This window comes from Manis javanica, chromosome 4 (genome assembly GCF_040802235.1).
Source record: "Manis javanica isolate MJ-LG chromosome 4, MJ_LKY, whole genome shotgun sequence".
Taxonomy (NCBI): Eukaryota; Metazoa; Chordata; class Mammalia; order Pholidota; family Manidae; genus Manis; species Manis javanica.
The window spans coordinates 55768659-55790277 of NC_133159.1; the positions used below are offsets into that span (position 1 = coordinate 55768659).

General features: G+C 42.3%; 1 protein-coding gene across 2 annotated transcripts in view; it reads right to left on the reverse strand.

Moving 5' to 3' along the window:
- Nucleotides 1–21619, reverse strand: part of GNG12 (G protein subunit gamma 12) — a 123647-nt gene that overhangs the window by 56938 nt on the left and 45090 nt on the right. For both annotated transcript variants that reach the window (XM_037024347.2, XM_037024346.2), the window contains exon 2: nt 19148–19200. The gene's annotated coding sequence lies outside the window, so the exon portion shown is untranslated. The remainder of the gene's footprint in view (nt 1–19147; nt 19201–21619) is intronic.

Genomic DNA, 21619 nt, shown 5'->3' on the forward strand with positions numbered 1-21619 from the left:
ATCCCAGATACCCATTTCTAAAGCCTGCCCTCCTTCCTGTCTATCTCAGTCAACAGAGTCTAAACTTCAGCTTGTTGCAATTTGTGAATAATAATGAAAGCTTGAAAATGTTCTGAAATTAGAAGGACCTTACAAACCATTCTGATGTTGCCTTGCAATCATCTAAACATTAAAGCTTCATTAATGAATCAGGCTGTCTCAACATGAGATTAATGACCACTTTCAATAGTGGAAAGGGGACAGGTGCCCAAGAGAGAAAGGTATGTGTGCGTATGTGTGTGTATTGTCCTCCAAATAACACAGGTGGCAGCTGCAGCCACAGGCAATGAGGACAGGTTCATAAAGAAAAGAAGCCAGCCTGTGCTATGGACTGAGACTGGGCCAGCACAAATTCAGCTTCCCAGGCCCATTCCCTCCTCTGGGTTATGTCAGAATGAGCCAAGGGGCAAGAAACAGGAGTCTCCCAGGAAATAATCCTGGGGAAAATATATGCCCTCTCCCTAGTAGTGCTGAGGACCATTAGTTTCCACACATTGGGGGCAAAAAGTAAACAGATGATTCTGTCAAAATTGTTTTTCTTACATAGCTCATGTAATTGCACTTTGCATGAGGTGAATTAAAGTAGACCCAATATATAAAAACATGATCAATAATCAATAGAAACTTTGTCAAGTATTGCAAAATATTTTCACATAACCTACAAGGTGTGCACACAATCTTCCTTTCATATCCTTCTTTTGAGGAAAAACAGCTCCAAGTAGGCAGTTCATTTGATGTATGAGTAAACAAACTCTGAACAATTCCATGCTCTTAAATCCTGAAGTGCATCTCTGGGTTTCAGAGAATAGAAAAAGGGGGAAAAAAACTATTAAAAGCATTACTAATACAAACACTACAATTGTGACCTTCACTAGAGGGATGAATATCCAGAACAATGGAGATAGTGAACATTCATCCAGGGACACAAACCATCACTCCGTGAACAAAAGATGGTAGATGAGATTTTTATTATGAAGGCTCTTATTATAGAGACACCACAGAAGCTAAACAATCAGGTCACATCTGGGCAGTGAAAGCAGCTGAGTAATTAACAAAGGATTAATAAAGGCATCAGGATAAAATCAGATTTTAACAGAAGATGAAATACATGGAAGGGTTTTTGTACTTCAACCACTATCCTAATGGGAAGGTTATTATATTTCAACCATTATCCTTCTAAGTCTGTTTTTCATTTTGCTTTTAAAGAGACACAAAAGCATAGGAAGAAAAAAAAAAAAGTGTAGGAAGCAGTAGCGGTGGAACTCTTACCCGGTCAGCCCATGACAGAAAGCTACTTTCTGGCAGCTGTTCGGAACAAGTATAAATGAACTGAGGCAAATAATTTAAATTAACAGCTACTAAATCAAAAGATTCCCACATGAGCAATGATGAACTGGAGCCTGTAAATGAGGATCACTAATAGCTATCCGGTGGTTGGTTGAAAATTCCTATTTTCTGGTTGGTTTTATGTCTTTGCCACAGCTTCAAGGAGTGAAAGAAACCTTCAGACCAGTAAGGATTGGCCACCAGCCCTGGTGGAGACTTGGCAGAAATGTCTGCTGCAGTTTAATAGGTGTAGGCCTTAAACGTGGTAGCATTTTAACCATTTTACTCTTTATAGAAAAAAATCAGTTTAACCCTAAGTTTAAAGTAATTGTTTCAAGGAAAAAGAAAAACCCAAACCAGAAAAGCTAAAAACCTTATAGATTCAGTCCCATTCACTGTCCTGCCTCATCCAAGGGAGACACTTCCCGGATTATTAGACAGAATGCCCTGGACGGCTCTTAGAAACTAGAAATTCTCTAGTTTTCCTCCAGGGGGCAATGTTGGCCAGCATTTCACTGAAAAAGGAACTTTCACACGTGGATTTTGGCAGAGCACTGCAAAGATACCCATGTAAAAAAAAAGGCCTTTCCCCTCCTGCTTCTTAGTACATTTGACTCTGACTGATTAGCAAAGCACCCAGCCCTTTGTGCAATAAGAGGGAAGGGGCATGAGTAAGGGCCGAGAGTGAGCAAAAACATTTTACCAACACAGTCCTGTAGGTTGACTAGCCCATTTTCCTAAAAGTGGAGATCAGACTTAACGGTTTTGCCAAAGCTGATACAGTTTCAAGGATATTACTTTTTTTTTTTAGGAGAATTTTCCACTGTGCCCATGTAGGCCAGCTGATGCCTCACACAGGGCTCCCGCCTACCCGGCTCCTTTGCAGGGCCCCCTCCAAGCAAGCACACAGCCCCTGGAGGCCTGAGAGCAGGCACCCTGCCTTCCTGCGGGAATGGTGGACCTTTCCACCCTGGGGAGTGTGCCTGGTGGCCAGGAAGGAACCCAGACAGTAACCTCACTGGGCCTCCCTCCTCTCAGTTAAAGGGTCTGGAGCTGCGGGGAGCTCGAGTCCCGCTACAGAAGAGGACACACAGAAGGAGTGGAGCAGGTTTCTGGGGGATGCAAGCGGGAGTTTTAGTGTCTAGGTGACTGAGAAACAGGGCAGAGGCAAAGATCCAGACTGAGTGACAATCTCCCTTACCTGGGAACAGGTTCAATTTTTGTGAATCCTGAGCCTGAAACAATTTGGCAGGAGGTGGAGGGGTGGGGTCTTCAGAAAAAGAATACAAAACTAGGAATACCACATGAGCTGCAGGGCATGAGAAGGGGCCCTGGGCAGTGGAAGACCCTAAAGCTTACGCTTCATAGCGACCTCTAGCTGGTGGTGGGGAAGTGTGTTGGCAAGAGGGCCCCCCAAAGCCTCATCCACAAATGACAACAGATGGTTTCTCTAAGTCACGGGCTCAGCCTGTGCCTCAGGGGGCGGACTAAGGATCAGGCCAAGAGCATGAGATGGCTGGCCTCACTGCTGCTGCTCCTTTATCCTGCCCCAAGTATGGGCGGACGCTCAATGAACACTAGCTGACCGACCAACTCAAGTAGCCCCACTGCTTTACCTGTCGCTCCCCTTAAGGCAGCATGCTCCCCTTTTCTCTGGCTTACCAGCCACATTTCAAGCTTCCATGTAAAGAGTACTCCTGAGCTATGTCTGCAGAGGTGAGCAAGTCAGACACAACATATGAGCAGGTCTCCTGCTCACCTGCATAATCCACACATCAAAGGTATTCAGGAACTTCAAAATCAGTCTCACAAATAATGATGCTGCCTTCATTCTATACAAATCCTGCTGTTTGGCACATCGTGGGCACCTGGTCAGATGCAAGGGGGACTAGTGCTCTACTGGCTCAGGACTGCCCAATGCCCCAGGGGGCTCCTAGGGTGGAACTGCTCAAGGAAAGGCCCGCAGGATCCTGGGAAAGGCAACAAATCTCAGTCAGAAACCCCAGCTGCGCCACCACCACCAGCTGTCCAATGCCTGCCTGGCCAAGCCTCAGCCCCCTTTTTGAGCTGTCTTGTTGGTTCAGGCCCTGCTTCCTCCTCCTCCTCCAGAGAAGTCAAGTCTCCTTCCAAGACAACCTTAGGCTCCACAAAGGTGCAAACTCTGCCAGTCTTATTGAAAGAGAACAAAACAAACGAATCTGAATTTAAAGCACTTAGCTAAATATAGCTATATTTGCATATTTTCAGTCTTACAAAAATAATATACAAATTTCTCCTCATCTAGTGGCAAAATCCCTTACCCAAATGTTAACAAGGAAGTGAGATGAGGCCTGAAAAAAACAGAAAGTTGTTTAGTTTAGTTAATCTAGCTTGCTTTTATATGGCTACAGTGTTATTTATTAGCAAACCAGCTACTAAATGTTCCTGTTCTTTCTTATGGAGAGAACAACTTTTTACAGATAAAAGTCTCTTCATGAAGCCATTTATCACAAGGAAAAAATGTCCTGCAAATTTTTATCTGTAAAATGGAGATAGTATTGTGGTGGCAAAATAAGGGCCACCATTATTTAGGTGCTCACAGGGGGCATTTCATATAGATTATTTCACTTAGTTCTCTCCATGGTCCTCTGCACTATCGGCCTCACTTCACTGAAGTAAAATTGAGCCTTTGAGAGAAGGTGGCTTGCCCGAGGCTCACTGGTGTTTAATGATGGGCTTGAGGCCGGCAGGTTGAGCTTTATTCTCAGCCTCTGGGCCAAGCTGCCTGAGCAAACCAGAAACCATTTGGTATACAACAAAGACTGAGTTTTGCAAAATGGTCATTTTGTTGTTTTGTTTTAAAGCAGATAGTTGCACATATTTTCATTTTTTCTCAAATTCCTATTTGATTAAAAAAAAACTATTGCTGGAGAACTGGGCTATGTTTTTTCAAAGCTTTAAGTTTTAAATAAATCATCACAAAAGTCAAATGCGAATAATGAGAACAGGCTCCATTTATTGAACATATACTATGTGACAAGCCATTATGCTGAATTCATTATATGCACTGTTTCCTTTAATACAGCTTTCTTGTAAGGCAACTGGCATTAACCCCATTTAACAGAAAAGGAAACTGAGGTTCAAAGAGGTTAAACCACTCTGCCCAAAGTGTTTCAGTAGCTGAGAAAAGAACTCTAGTATATTTGTCTATACTGTGCCACCTTCCTACTGTAAAATGTATAAAGAGGAAGTATGTTTCAGTTAATAGTCGGTTAGCTGTTTCATGTGTCTGGATCTTTGAATGGCCAAATGGAAACCACTATCTTCCTTCGGCCCAAGAGAGGATGACAGGTGAGCAATGCTAGAGGAGTGAGTGCTGCCTTCTCGGCCTCAGTCTCTGACATCAACTGGGGCATAAGGGAGGGTGGGGGGGGGGGAGGGAAGGAAGGGAAGGAGCTGCATCCTGCCATCTTTGTAAACAGCCAATAAAAATAACATGAGGACATAAACCAGGCTCACATCTGGATACATGATGTTTAGTCTTGCCAGGATAACCAGTCCACGATGGAACTACCCAAAATGTATTTAACACATTCTTAGGTCATGGTCCTCAAAGTGACTCCAACTTTTAGCTGACCCAATCATCTTGCTAGCATATGTCATTTGCTCAACTAAGACACTGCGTTTACACGTGCCTTTAGACACTGCCTGAACACTGAGCAATCTACTTGTCATGAGATCTACTGTCACAGAGGCCCGAGTTTTGCATGACAAAAGAGAGTCACCTTGGCAGAAAGGCCAAGTTAACAATGCTGGGACCAGAGAAGGCAGAATAATCTGCTGACACCAAAGAATGCTTAAGCATAATACAAAAACTGCACAAAATCAGGGAGGGAGGTGTCTTTGGAAGTCAGTAGGGCATAATCTTCAAAGCCTGACTTTGCAGAGTTTGTAAAGTCTGTCAGGAGCCCTGATCAAAACGCCCCCATGAAGCATACTAAATCAGCTCTCAGATCAAGAGAGATTGTTATGGTCATGTGCATAAAAAATGGTTCTGACTGCAGAGTTTCCAAACACTGAGGTCATATCAAGTGTACTTTGGTGTGATGGTAAGGAAAACTGACCCAGAGACAAGGTCGAAGGCTTCCCTGGGGGCTAAGAGAACAGGGTGTCTGTGAAAGGCTGGCTGCCACTTGGAATCTGTGTGCCCATGTGGATTTCTCAGACGAGCTTCCCTCCCCAACTTCTGACCCCATCAGTGGGAGCATTGCAGGAGCCAGGCTTGGCTTCCTTAGAGCAGCATCTTTCTAACAACTCCAAGTTATGCGAAAATCAGAATGGGGAGTTTTGGGAGGGAGGGAGGGAGGGAGGAAGTTAGGGAGCACCCCACGGGTGGAGAGTTTTCCAGCACAGAAGGAAGGTGTCGAGGAGTTCCTTGTGCCAGGCCAAGGGTTAATGGTCAATTTAACAAGATGCTAAAGTGGAAGTTTCCACTGAGGCATCAAGATGCAGCAGATGGGAAATTCCAAAGCAAGGGGTCAGAACATTAGGTGGAAATTTCTAAGAAGTTGATTTAGCTGGCTCAAAGATTCATAGGGAGGATATGAACAGGTTCAGGACAGTTCCCACCCTCCCGAAGGTGGGTAGGGTGGAAGGGCTCTGCTTTCACTGAAAGCCTAGAGAAAAGGGTTTCAAATACATGTCCCCTAGAGTTTGGGGATTGGTATGTGACACCTGCCCAAGGAACCAAAATGTGAGCAGGCAGCTAACAGGCTCAGGTGGCAGAGCAGAGGGCTGTGCAGAGAAGGTGACTGCTTGTCCCCTACCCTTGGGATTAGAAAAGATGAATTCTGGCATCAGGAACACCAGCCTCAGTCTCCTTAAAACCCCACCTCACAGGGCTTCAGCCTGAGCATGAGGGTCTCTGAAGAGAGAAGCTGGTTGGAAACCAGAAGCCGTGCGCAGAAGATAGCAGCCAGCCGAGGGAGACACTGCCTGAGTCCTGGGAGACCCAGGTGGAAAGTCCCGGTGGGGAGTCCTTGAGGAAGCCATGGAAGCAGCCAGGAGAGTCTATCTGCCCATGAGCCAGGCTCAGGAACCTGGCAGGGTGTGACAGTAGCTGTCAGTTAAGAACTTTCCTCCCTCGCTCTCACCTGAGGAGGCCTCAAGTGGTTAACGGGCGGAGACGGAGGCCCTCAGTGGCAAGATGGAGGGAAGTCTTCTCTTGAAATGAGTACTGACCATAGACTGGAGTGAGCATTTCCAACTTCCAAGGTGAGAGAGAGAGAGAGAGAGAGAGAGAGAGAGAGAGAGAGAGAGAGAGAGAGAGAGAGAGAGAGTGTGTGTGTGTGTGTGTGTGACTTAAAGGAGCCACAGGACTTTTTATTACCTAAGAGTAACTAGAAGGGTCATAGGTCTGATCAAATTTTTAAAAGGAAATGGGGAAATACACACCCCACCTAATAGGCTTTAAAGGAACAGTGAGAGACAAGAATAAACTGTGTCTTAATTATGTCTCCCAAGTCACACTGTGTAGTGTACTAGAAACAGCCGACCTTCGCTAAGCACTATGTGCCAGGGAGGAGGCCAGTGACTTCACACACATTACCTTGCTCACTCCCCTAAGAGGTTTGTGAGGCAGGTTTTAGTAGCTCCTTTCACAGATAAGGAAACAGTGGCTTGGAGAGCTTAGGCAACCTTCCCAGAGTCACACAGGTAGGTAAGTAAGGTAGTAGCCTGGACTCGACGTTAAGCCTGGCATCTAATCTGGAACTGTTTCATTCTCCCAGATGAGTGATTATCAGTAGACAGTTGGGACTAAAGCAGGAAAAGGACTTGGGTCTTGCCTGTCCTTCCTTTTCAGGAGTCCCTGAGCTAGAAAACGAAAGAGCAGAGTTTGAAAACCCCTGAACTGCAAGATCTTAGCAGTCTCTTCCAACTCTGTGATTCTATGATTCTATCATCTGTGGCTAGGAAGGTGGACAGAAGTGGACCCACAACAACAAACATGGAGAAGAGGAAAAATTCAGAGTTTGTATGTAACCTATAGTTCCAGAGAGGCAGTGAGAAGGAGCTGGTTCCAGCAGGTGGTACTGTAGCAGACCTGAGGTTAGCAGAATCACAGCCCTGTGTATGACTATATTATAGTTCAGGCAATTCATGTAAGGCACTTAGCACAGAGGCTAGCAACCAGAGCAAGCATTAGGTAAATGGCAATTATGATTGTGAAAAGTTTACATATATGCCTAAAAACCTCAACATGCAATTTAATGGAACATACTCAGCCACAATGTCACTGTGTCTGTTCCATAAGGAGCTATGTTTATCACGGATGCTACACTTTATTAGTTGAGCCAAGACATGAAACAAAGACGTAATATTAAGGTAGCCCAGCCTAAAACAATTCTAGTAAGTCTGAAGCAACGGCTCTTAAGCAATAGGAGACCAGGGAGTCCTATGAAAAAATGATGGAGGCATGATTCCTTTCTCCAGTAAAAAAAAGTGCATACACACAATTTTGCAGATAATTAGAGAAGCTCATTCATTGATTCATTCAATGGCTTATAGATACACTGAAGCCTACTTATTGTCTCTAGGTTATTCCACTCTAATTCTATGGATGTGACATGAGGTCCTTAGGCTGAAAGCTGTCTACCTAACACCACAGTAGGGCCACCCTTCCTTGACCTCTTCATACATTCATTGTTGCCAGGCTTGGTCATGATGCCAAACCTGGAATAGGCAGTCAGTGTAACTGAAGCTGAATCTAATTTCAAACCTTCCCAATTTATCAGACCCCATGTTAAGAATTTCTTAATCAGTGGACTCTGATACCTAAAAATTTTATCAGCCTGGCATGTTATTTTCTTCCTTCCTTCTTTATAACAAACTTCCTCCTCTTTTTATAGAAACCTCATTACAATTCTGGTGGGATCCACCCTCTCTCAAGGGACACGTGGAGAAGCCCTGGCCAAAGAGACACTGCTTATTGTCTATTACCTACTTCTGGTCAAGTTGATAAAGGCAAAGAATCCAAACTGGGCCAATCCCTCCTTGGTACTATTGTTAGAATGATAGCAAAAGAGGCATTCTCTTTTCACTGAGATCCGTAGCTGTGAGGATGATGGAAATGCATTGCTGATGGCTACCTCTGGCAGCATGGTGAGGGAGAGACTGCCTGTGAATGAGGCCAACAGAGTTACGCAGACCCAAAAGATGAAGAGTGAAAGATAATGGCCTGATGATATCTTTTGAATCCCTGGACACAACTATGCCTGAAGCTCATGCAACATGGATAAAGATAGTCATGTAGGTCAAGAAACTAGTTTAAGTTGGATTTCTGTTACTCAAAAAAATAATGATTTTGATGAATAAGCTTAATCTAAATGAAATTAGAACCTAAAAGGGAATTCCCATTCATGGGTAGTCCTTGTATAATTCTGGGCTCCTCCCTGACAATGATCTTGAGATTTAAAGTTTTTTCATCCTGCAAAAATTGTTTGCTTAACATTACTCTCTTATCATCCTCTGCCCCTGATAGCTCATCTTTCCAATGCTGCTACCAACCAGATGCTGCTTCTTGCAATAAATATGAAAATTACCAACTGGAACAAGAGTCCCAGAAGTGGACAGCAGTAGCCCAGGTTATACTTTGCTGCCATAAGACAAGTACTTGGAGTCAACTACTCCCTATTTAGCTGACAAGCTTCTCAAACTACCTGTCTCTCAAAAGGTACTAAATACTCCTGTATCAGAGCAGACCTAGAGCCATGGGGCTCAGGCCAGAAGGAGGGACACACGAGGAGCAAGGGAAGAGGGCCACACAGGTCACTCACAGTGGAGTCAGTGTAAATTCTATGTATCAAAAAGCCACTCTATAGACTGAGTCAGGGTGAAGAATGATTTAGGAGTGGGAAAAAGTAATATTCAGAGTATTTTCACGAGGTTGTTTATTATTTTTTTAGAACAGGGATGGTAAGTAGATTTCAACTTGTATGCCCACTCTGGTCCACCACCAAATGCCCAGGCTCACATCAAAAGCCATGACTGTCTATGAAGTCTATCATGTGGGGTGGGGGTGTGAACATAGATATTTGTTATTTCAGCTAAATTTTATGCTGCCATTAAGCCAAGGCCAACAGAGAAATGCATACCCAAAATGGAAGGGCTTTTCTTGGACTGCACTCGGGTGTTACATCATTCGCCTACACAAGGGGAGTCCTCCTCATTCTATTTATTATAGGATGTTTTTCGCTACCTTATGTGGTATTCTCTTCATGAACGCTCTGGAGAAAGTACTCCAAGTCTTGAATCATGATTAAACTTATTTCTTCTCAGTAACTAGCATGCTTCTATCTCCCAGCCATTGTGAACTACTGTGAACTGAATACATTTTCATTTGGGTACTGACTGCTCAGAAAGAAGCTCAGCGCAAGACTATAGGACCTGCTGGTGACTGTCTGGGGCCCTCACTATGCCCTAGGGGCCCAACGTCATCTCTGACTTCACCTTACTTTTCCTTACCTGTACATTTCCTTCCTTTCCTGTTTTTCTAAATCTAATTATTTTATTTGTGATTTAAAAGCCACCTTAAAAATCTTTGAAAGAAGATAGGCACATATTCTAGATCAACAGCAATCAAAATAATGTAAAGCAAATTGGTTGGTGGATGAAAGACAATTTTACAAATGTTGCGTGTTCTGGTGGCCATCGTGGGGAAGCTCCAAGTGAGCATGTTGAGAAGATGGTGTCCCTGGACCAGGAATAGCCCGGGCTACACTGTTAGGTCAGCAGATCTCTTAGTCCCCCACCCCCCACCATCCTGGCCTCCTTGCATCAGCTCCCAGGCCCATCCTTTCTGGGCAGCTGGGTGACCAGAGGGCCCCAATCCTGCCACAAATCAAAGTAGCTCATACTCCTACAGGACTTTATACTTGACACTGATAAGTTCTCAGTGGCTGATAGCAACTTATTTCCTCTCTCAGGGATGAGTACATTTTAACTAGGTATTTTGAAGAGGAAAAAAAACCAAAGGATTAATTTCACTAAAGGGGTAGTTACCATACAAATGCAGTGAAGAGGAAGAGCTTCTTGTGAATCTGAAATAATTTTACGTAAAGTGGTTAGCACAATGCCTGTCACACAGTCAGCATTCAATAAATAGCAGACACTATGACTATTGTTGTTGTTATTGTTTATCCCACCATTGCTCCCACTCAATTACTTACTACCATGACCACCACCACAGAGGTAACTGCCCCTTTCCTAACACTAGCTACCAGCAGATCCATAGTCAATTAATGCATTTTAATTATATTTTATGATTAAAAAAGCACTTGCACATACATCATCCTTTTTATCTTCTTTGCAATCCTTGAGTTAAATGTAACTTATTTTATTTATTTTATGTTTTACAGATGAGAAAACTGAAGCTCAGAAAGGCTGAGTTTATAAGGTCCCAGAGCCAGGAAGTAGCACAGCAGGGCTCAAATCCACGCCTCATATAAATGTTGTATTCTTTCCATAACAGGTGGTTGCCAACTGCATAGCAATCGCATCAGAATCATCTGAGTGCTTTAGGATTCCTGTGATCTACTCCAGACCTAATGAGTGCACAGCCCAAGGGAAGGGACTCTGAGCTTATGTTCCAAGAGATGCCTTGTGAGATCCTGACGAGCTTCTGGTGGTGACCAAGTGTCATGTCCATGATGCTTCCTGGTTGACCAAGTACCTGCCAGTCTCCCAGCCTTGTGTTGAGGACTGTAAGGGAGGCATAGGTAGCCTTCTGCTCTCAAAGCACTGACAGAGCAACAGGGCAAGTAAGACTAGCCGAGATGAAGAAGAGGGACCCACAGAAGACAGTGTTTGGCTTTGAAGAGGTCCAGAGCAGTAGATCACAGATGGCAGGAATGGGCAGGGAAGGCCATGCAATGGAGAAGGGAAGATTTACTGCATTCTGTGAAACGGGGAACACTCCCAAGCAGAGAAGGAGGTGAGCAGCATGAGATGCCCTCAAAAGAAATGGCAATGAGGCCAGTGTGTGGCCAGGTTAAAGGGACTAGTGGGAGTGAGCAAGAGAGGATGAAACCTGATATGGAAACGGAGAAGCCAGAGAGACGAGTCTAGACTGGTGTGCTGGGGCACATGGAGCCACTGACAGTCTTTGAACAAAGGAGTAACATCCTGAAAGACGACCTGAGGATGACTAGTGTGGCAGTGCTCTGTAGAATGAAAAGGGACCTAAAGAATGGAAAATCTGGTACTGGCAAGACCACCTAGGAACCTGCTGAACTGGTTGAAATGCCAGATGGAAAACAGTAAGACCAGGATCCTAGGACCTGCCAATCATAATGGGGTAAGAGGATGAACCATGATGTGGGCATGTGACCTGAGGCCTCTCACTCTCTGTGCTCTTTTCATTCCATCACAGCTGTCTGCATGTATCTCATAAACACTGTATGATTAGACTGCAGAATGGCCACAGTTCTTCCCCTCTCTGTACCCATGCTTCTCTCAAAGTAATTCTACAACTCCTTTCACCAAGAGGTAGAATCTGTATGTGGAACCTCTTAAATCTAGGCTGGCCTTATAGAATGTGGTGGAAGCAGAGATTAAAGATGGCAGCATGAGAAGTGAGACAGAAACCTCCTCCAAAACTACATATAATATGAAAATATAGCAAATACATAAAATCCTGAAAGAGCAACAGGAAAGAAGGCTGTGGCAGACTGTCTACACCTGGGGAAACCAGCAGATCTCAAGGAAAAGTGTTATGTACCAAAGCCATGATCTGGAGGGACCTAAGCCCTTCCCCCATTCCAGCTCACCAGAGGGAGGAAGATAAACACAGTAGGGAAGGGGTGGAGGCCAAGGACTGCTGAACACCCAGTCCTGGAGATCTGCTCTGGGAGCACGAACCTACATTACATGGTGCTCTGGAGAGTAGTGGGGTTGGAAAGCTAAGACAGTAAAATATTGGAGAGACTGAGATTCCAGATGCTTGTGGAAAACAGGGACCCACATTCTGCCACTCTGGGACAAAAGAAAGGCAGGCACTCTGAGAGACTTCCTAGCAGTGGGAGGGCTGCTAAAGGGGCAAGGATTGCACAGAGCTTGCTGCTCAGGAGAAAGAGCAGGTGGACAGAAGTGTCCGGGGGCACTCTGCCCAGCAGGTTGGGAACTTTCAGGAGCTTCAGGTGCTCCAACCCCCTGGCTGACTCTGCAGCTCTGAGGCCCCCAACCATGATATGCAGCCTGCTGTGCCTTCATCCTGGCCAGCACCAACTCACAAACTGGCTGCCCATGACATTGCGCCAGGCCAGCCAGAAAGCAGCCCTGCCTATGGCAGCTACAAATGCAAAGCACAGAGGCTTCTCCCTGCATGCTCAGCCCACTGGCCCTGGCAGTGGAGACAGGCCTGCAGCTGGGAAGCAGGAAAGACCTCTTTTCTCCTGACAGGCACCAGCACTGCTTCCCTGCAACCCCCACCACCACTCCAGGGGCTGAGCAGCTCGAGAGAGTAGATCTTCTGGGAACTATAGGGCACCACCTACAAATATGAAACGTCAAAGGAACCTGGTTCAAACCAAAATACCACAAACATCAGAAAGAGGGCCAAGTGAAACTGAACTCATCAATCTTCCTGAAAGAGATTTGAAAATAAAAATCATAAACATGCTCATGGAGGTACAGAAAAATATTCAAGAATTCAGGGAGGAATTCTGGAATGAGATACAAACATTCAAGAATTCAGTATCTGAAATGAAAGATACAATGGAGGGATTTCAAGGCAGATTAGATGAAGTAGAGGAGGCAGTAGATGATAAGGAAATTAGAGAATAGGAATACAAAGCAGCTGAGGCACAGAGAGAAAAAAGGATCTCTAAGAATGAAAGAATATCGAGAGAACTGTGTGACCAATCCAAACAGAACACTATTTGCATTATAGGGGTACCAGAAGAAGAAGAGAGAGAAAAAGTGTCTTTGAGGAGGTAATTGCTGAAAACTTCCCCAATCTGGAGGAGATAGTCTCTCAGGCCATGAAGGTACACAGATCTCCCAACACAAGGGACCCAAGGAAGACAACACCAAAACATATAATAATTGAAATGGCAAAGATCAAGGTTAAGGACAGACTTTTAAAAGCAGCCAGAGAGAGAAAAAAGTTCACATACAAAGGAAAACCCATCAGGCTATCATCAGACTTCTAAACAGAAACCTCACAGGCCAGAAGGGAGTGGCATGATACATTTAATGCAATGAAGCAGAAGGCCTCGAACCAATAATACTCTACCAGGCAAGATTATCATTTAAATTTGAAGGAGTGATTAAACAATTTCCAGCTAAGCAAAAATTAAGAGAATTTACCTCCCCAAAACCATCTCTGCAGTGTATTTTAGAGGGACTGCTATAGACAGAAGTGTTCCTAAGGCTAAATAACTATCACCAGAAGAAATGAAACCATAGTAAAGAAAGTAGAACAAGTAATTACTAAGCAAATGCAAAATTAAATCAACTACTCCCAAAGTCAGTCAAGGGATAGACAAAAAGTACAGAATATGACACCTAATATATAAAGAATAGAGGAGGGAAAAAAAAGAACCTTTAGATTGTATTTGTAGTAGCATACTAAGTAAGTTTAATTAGACTGTTAGATAGTAAAGAAGTTACCCTTGAATCTTTGGTAACCACAAATCTAAAACCTGCAGTGGCAATAAGTACATACCTATCGATAATCATCCTAAATATAAATGGTCTGAATGCACCAATCAAAAGACTTGGAGTCACTGAATGGATAAAAAACAAGACACATCTCTATGTTGCCTATAAAACACTCACTTCAAACCCAAAGACATACACATACTAAAAGTGAAGGGATGGAAAAAGATATTTTATGCAACTAATAGGGAGGAAAAAGCAGGAGTTGCAGTACTTGTATCAGACAAACTAGACTTCAAAACAAATAAAGTAACAAGAGAAAAAGAAGGACATACATAATGATAAAGGGGTTGATCCAAGAGGTTATAACCATTATAAATATCTATGCTCCCAACACAGGAGCACCGACATATGTGAAACAAATACTAACAGATTTAAAAGGGGAAATAGAATGCAATGCATTCATTCTAGGAAACTTTAACACTCCACTCACTCCAAAGGAAAGATCAACCAAACAGAAAATAAGTAAGGAGATAGAGGCACTGAACAATACATTAGAACAGAATGACCTAACAGACATCTACAGAATGCTCCACCCAAAAGCAGCAGGATACGCATTCTTCTCAAGTACACATGGCACATTTTCAAGAATAAATCATACACTAAGCCACAAAAAGAGCCTCAGTAAATTAAAAAAGACTGAAATTGTACCAACCAGCTTCTCAGACCACAAAGGTATGAAACTAGAAATTAGTTATGCAAAGAAAACAAAAAAGCCCACAAACACATGGAGGCTTAACAACATGCTCCTAATAATCAATGGATCAATGACAAAATAAAAACAGAGATCAAACAATATATGGAGACAAATGACAACAATAACTCAACACCGCAAAATCTGTGGGATGCACCGAAGGCTATGCTAAAAGGGAAATATCTTGCAATACAGGCCTACCTCAGGAAAGAACAACAACCCCATATGAACAGTCTAAACTAACAATTAATGAAACTAGAAAAAGAAGAACAAATGAGGCCCAAAGTCAGTAGAAGGAATGACATAATAAAGATTAGAGCAGTAATAGATAAAATTGAGAAGAATAAAACAACAGAAAGAATCAATGGAAGCAGGAGCTGGTTCTTTGAGAAAAATAAACAAAGTAGATAAGCCCCTAGCCAGACTTATCAAGACAAAAAGAGAATCTACACACATAAACATACTCAAATATGAGAAAGGAAAAATCACTACGGACACCACAGAAATACAAAGAATTATTAGAAAATACTGTAAAAAACTAAATGCTAACAAAATGGATAACCTAGAAGAAATTGACAACTTTCTAGAAAAATACAACCTTCCTAAGCTGACTCAGAAAGAAACAGAAAATCTGAACAGATCAATTACCAGCAACAAAAATGAATTGGTAATCAAAAAACTACCTAAGAACAAAATCCCTGGACCAGGTGGCTTCACGCTGAATTTTATCAAACGTTTAGTGAAGACCTAATACCGATCCTCCTTAAATTTTCCAAAAAGCAGAAGAAGAGGGAATACTTCCAAACTCATTCTGTGAGACTAGCATCACTCTAATACCAAAACCAGTCAAAGGCACCACAAAAAAAGAAAATTACAGACCAATAACCCTGACAAATACAGATGCAAAAAAACTCAACAAAATATAGTAAATCAAATTCAAAATCCATCAAAAAGATCATCCATCATGATCAAGTAAGATTTATTCCAGTGATGCAAAGATGGTACAATACTTGAAAATCCATCAATATTATACACATCAACAAAATGAAGCACAAAAACCACATTATCATCTCCATAGATGCCAAAAAAGCATTTCACAAAATTCAACATCCGTTCATGATAAAACTCTCAACAAAATGGGTATAGAGGGCAAGTACCTCAACATAATAAAGGCCATATATGATAAACCCATGGCCAACATCATACTTAACAGTGAGAAGCTAAAAGCTTTTCCTTTAAGATTGGGAACAAGAAAAGGATGTCTACTCTCCCCACTTTTATTCAACACAGTATTGGAGGTCCTAGCCACAACAATCAGACAACACAAAGTAATAAAAGGCATCCAGATTGGTAAGGAAGAAGTTAAAGTATCACTATTTGCAGATGACATGATACTGTACATAAAAACCCTACAGAATCTACCGTAAAACTATTAGAACTAATAACTGAATTCAGCAAAGGTGCAGGATACAAAATCAATACACAGAAATCTGTTGCATTACTATATACTAACGATGAACTAGCAGAAAGAGAAATCAGGAAAACAATTCCATTTACAATTGCATCAAGAATAATAAAATACCTAGGACTAAACCTTACCAAGGACGTAAAAGACCTATATTCTGAAAACTACAAGATACTCATAAAAGAAATTAAAGAAGACACTAATAAATGGAAATACATCTCATGCTCATGGGTAGGAAGAATTAATATTGCCAAAATAGCCATCCTGACTATAGCAATCTACAGATTTAGTGCAATCCCTATCAAAATACCAACAGTATTCTTCAACAAACTAGAGCAAATACTTCTAAAATTCATATGGAAACACAAAAGAACCAGAATAACCAAAGCAATCCTGAGAAGAAGAATAAAGCTGGGGGGATTGCACTTCCTGACTTCAAGCTCTACTACAAAGCCATAGTAACAAGACAATTTGGTACTGGCACAAGAACATAGATCAATGGAACAGAAGAGAGAACCCAGATATAAACCCAAACACATATGGTCAGTTAATTTATGATAAAGGAGCCATGGACATACAATTCAGAAATGACAGCCTCTTCAACAAGTGGTGTTGGCAAAACTGGACAGCTACATGCAAGAGAATGAAACTGGATTATTGCCTAATCCATACACAAAAGTAAACTCGAAATGGATCAAAGACCTAAATGTAAGTCATTAAACCATAAAACTCTAGGAAGAAAATATAGGCAAAAGTCTCTTAAATATAAACATGAACACTTTTTCCTGAACACATTTCCTCAGGCAAGGCAAACAAAAGCAAAAATGAACACGTGGGACTACATCAAGCTAAAAACCTTCTGTACAGCAAAGGACACCATCAGCAGAACAAAAAGGCATCCTACAGTATGGGAGAATATATTTATAAACAACATATCCAACAAGGGTTAACATCCAAAATACAGAAAGAACTCACATGCCTCAACACCCAAAAAGCAAATAACCCTATTAAAATATGGGCAGAGGGTATGAACAGACACTTCTCCAAAGAAGAAATTCAGATGGCCAATAGGCACATGAAAAGATGCTCTACATAGCTAATTATCAGGAAATGCAAATTAAAAACACAATGAGATATCACCTCACACCAGTTAGGATGGCCAACATTGAAAAGACTAGGAATAACAAATGCTGGTGAGGATGCAGAGAAAGGGAACCCTCTTACACTGCTGGTGGGAATGTAAATTAGTTCAATGATTGTGCAAAGCTATATGGAGGTTCCTCAAAAAACTAAAAATAGAAATACCATTAGACCCAGAAATTCCACTCCTAGGAATTTACCCAAAGAGAACAAGTTCCCAGATTCAAAAAGACATATGCACCTGTACAGTCATTGCAGCACTATTTGCAATAACCAATATATGGAAGCAACTTAAGTGTCCACCAGTAGATGAATGAATAAAGAAGAGGTGATACATACACTTTGGAATACTATTCATCCATAAGAAGAAAACCAATCCTACCATTTGTAACAACATAGATAGAGCTAGAGGGTATTATGCTCAGTAAAATAAGCCAGTCAGAGAAACACAAGTACCAAATGATTTCCCTCATTTTTGGAGTGTAACAGCGAAGCAAAACTGAAGGAACAAAACAGCAACAACCTCACAGACTCCAAAAAGGGACTAGGGTTACCAAAGGGGAGGGGTGGGGAGGGTTGCTGGAGAGGGAGGGAGAAGGGGATTGAGGGGTATTATGATTAGCTCACATGGCATGGGGTGTCACAGGGAAGACAGTGTAGCACAGAAAACACAAGTAGTGACAGTGTGACATCTTAATACACTGATGGACAGTGACTTCAATGGGGTATGGGGAGGACTTGTTAATATGGGTGAATGTAGTAACCACAGTGTTTTTCATGTGAAACCTTCATAAAAGTGTGTATCCATGATATCTTTAAAAAAAAAGAAGCAAGTTCTGAGTCTGGGCCTTGAGACGCTTCTGTGCTCTGTTAGTACCCAGCCCAACCCCCACAGGACCTAACTCAGTGTAGCCTAAAGGACAGTGAGACATATGTCTTAGTCATGGTCATCACTCTAGCCAATAGCCTGGTGATCCCCAGAAACAAAGCTTAGCTGACCTGGACCTGTAGCTAATGCAGACACATGAATGGTACCAGCTGGAACCAGAAGAACGCCACAGCTGCCCATCCCAAATTGCCAACCCACCGAATTGTAGGATAAAACAATGACTGGTATTCAAATCAGTATATTTTGGGTCAAATTTCTGGCAGTAAATTTTAGGGTGGTTTGTTATGAAGCAAAAACTAACTGCTACACATTGCAAATAACTATATTGCCACAGTATCAGGGAGTAATGTCCCATAACTTTTTTCACTTGAAACGTATAGTACTTTTCTAGTCCTAAAGGAAGTTTTCTACTACTGCACATCTATTATCTCACAACAATCACATTTACATTCAAAGAAAGATGAGAGAAAAAACAGAGCAGTAAGAAAGCTAATATGTTATCCTGTGAGCCAATTTGCACTACAACACGGTGCAAAGGACTGTCTGAACTCCTTGGCGGAGGTAACACTGCTGCAGTTTTGGATACTGCGTCAAACAAGAAGATGATCAAAAGGGGTCTGGAAATAGTTTCATTATTTAAAAAGTTTTTATTTTAATATTATTTGGCAAGTAATCATAGATCTTTTCCCTGACCATGTTTTTAGCAGAAGAACATGGATTGATCTATTTTTTAAAGCACAGAAATACCTTAAATCACTTCAGGGAGGGAAAAATACCTGTGAAAAAAGAGACATCTAATCACAGTGCTGGTGTGGTTGCAGCTAAGTTAGAAGTGTGAGTTTCATTTCAAAAGTAATGTCGAACAGTCACTTTATTTTAAAAATGAAAGAGAACTTACCAGCAAGATTTTCTGTAGCCCACCGTTTTCAGGTTTTAAGTGGCGCAATGAATCTGAAATAGAATGAAACAAACATTCCATAAGTAAATCACATTTGGAAAGGGTGTGGTTTCAATCCCAAGTGACTGCCATAATTTTGACTATTTATTATTTTAGTTAAAGATTAGCAAAGCTTTTTCTGGCTCCTGATGGAATAGGGAGTTTTTTGCCTACATATTTCAACTTTCTGAATAGAAAGCACTCTGTCATCTACTTGAGGGAGTGCTGAAAGTGTGAGGCCAGTATAACTATAAATGGTAGTGTTTTCATCCAAACCCCTCCAAGTCAGTGGGAGCCTCCCTAGTTGTTGCTGTTGCCTTTGTCCCTCAAGCCCTTTCCTACAGGACATAGCCATGGCTCTCTTTACAGGATCAATTAACAAACAAATAACCTGAAGGGCGGGGGAGGAGGGTCCAAGGCTTTCTAATAATGGTCACCTGGTCACAAATAACCACAAAGTTTTGTTTTATTGATAATGGTGAGCCTTAGGCAGTACTGTTCAATGGAAATATAACACAGGCCACATATATCATTTTATGTTTCCTAGTAACCATGTTAAAAAAGCACAAAGAAACAGATGAGATTAACTTTAATAATATATTTCATTCAATCTTTCAGAATATTATCATTTCATCATGGAATCAATATAAAAATATTATTAATGAGACATTTTACTTTTTTTCCCATACTAAATCCCCAAGACCTAGTACATCTCAACTTGGGCTAGCCACATTTCAAGTAGGTCATAGCCACAGTGGCTAGTGACCACCACACCAGACAGCACAGGCCTAGGGAATCTTTTCTTGGAGTCTGGGGACTGGCAAGTCTCCAAAACAAGTCAAATACACCTGGAGACCTTAATCATCTATTTTGCTGCTCTCAGTAATCCATCATTACCCCATTCATGATGTCATTTAGAAGAAACAATAACATAATATTAGCAAAAGTATTTTATTATATATAGTAGTATATATATATATAGTGCTTACTACGTGTCAGGAACTATTCTTGGCAGTTTCCTATGGCATCTCAGTTAACCCTCATAATTACCTCAAGAGGTAAGCATGTTAATCATTCCCCTTATGTAGTGAGAAAACTGAGGCACAGAGAGGGCAAGTAACTTACTCAAGGTTATAAGACAGTGACAGAGCTGGGTTTCTGATCCACACGGTCTGCCTCCAGAGCCCATGTCCTCAGCCACTATACTTCCAGTTAGACTTGGATGGCCCAAAAGAAAATAATTACTTTCAGTTTTAATCACAACCACCAAGCTGCTGACAGGATACATGGTCAGACAATAGCAGTGATGGTAGATGGACAGTAATGGGATATGCTAGAAAATTCAATTAAAAACAGTTTGGGGTGAGAGCACAAACACCACACACAGGCCTGGGGTGAAAAAGATGCACTGGGTCTGTGGCCTGTTTGGATAACCAAAGTGGGGGTACAAGGGAGGTTAACATGGGTTCTTTGGAACTCTTGTCTTCCTGAGGGAAGGGTCTATCAGATTTACCAGATTCTGAAAGGGGTCTGTAAGGCAGACATCTCTCTGTCTTAGCAGGAGCAGGGAGGAAGAGAGGAAGAAGCAGTAGAAACAAATTAAGAAAACACATTCTTTTCATTTCATTATTCTGTGGTCTCCAAAGAAATCACACTTAGTGAGAAAAATCAGACTCACACATGTGAACTCCCTGCCCAGATCACAGGAAGGTCACTGACACTATTCAGAATCAACGGGCAGGGGCCACGGCCACTGTGGGATGCTGTCACCCAGTTTCAAATGCTGAGCCCGGAACCTGCTGGAAGTCCTTCCTCTGGGTTTTAGGATCAAGTTCAAGGTCCTTAGCCCAGTCTCAAAAGCCCCCTCTCCTGGGTATTTGTGTGCTGGGTTCCTGCTCATGGACATTCTCTCCCAGACATCTTGTCCTTTTTGCCCCACAGACCTCTTTACAGGTGCCTCAATGCCCCCCACTCTCTCACTCCTCTGTGCCTTCCAGATACTGCTCTTTCTGTCAAACACAGCCCTTCCCTACCTATCGGCTTTATCTTCAAGTCTCCGTTCAAAAGTTACCTCTTCTGGGAGATTTTGTGAACTCCCCTGGCTGGCTTAGGGGCAACTCCTCTGCAGTACTGGTAGTATTCATTCAATTGAATTAATAATTATGTACTAGTACCCCTACTGACAATAATAGAAGCCGGTTTTTATGGAGCCATGTGTCTGGCACAGTTCCAAGTGCTTTGTAAGCTTCCTTTACCCACTCAGCAACCATGGGGTAGGTTTCTTTATTACCCCTTTTAACAGGCGAGCAAACTGAGGCACGGGAGGCTAAGTCAGTAGCCTAAGGTCACAAGGCTTGTGAGTGGCAGAGCCAGACTGTGAACCCAGACAAGCTGGTTCCAGAGCCTGCACTCTTCACGGCTATACCAAACGTG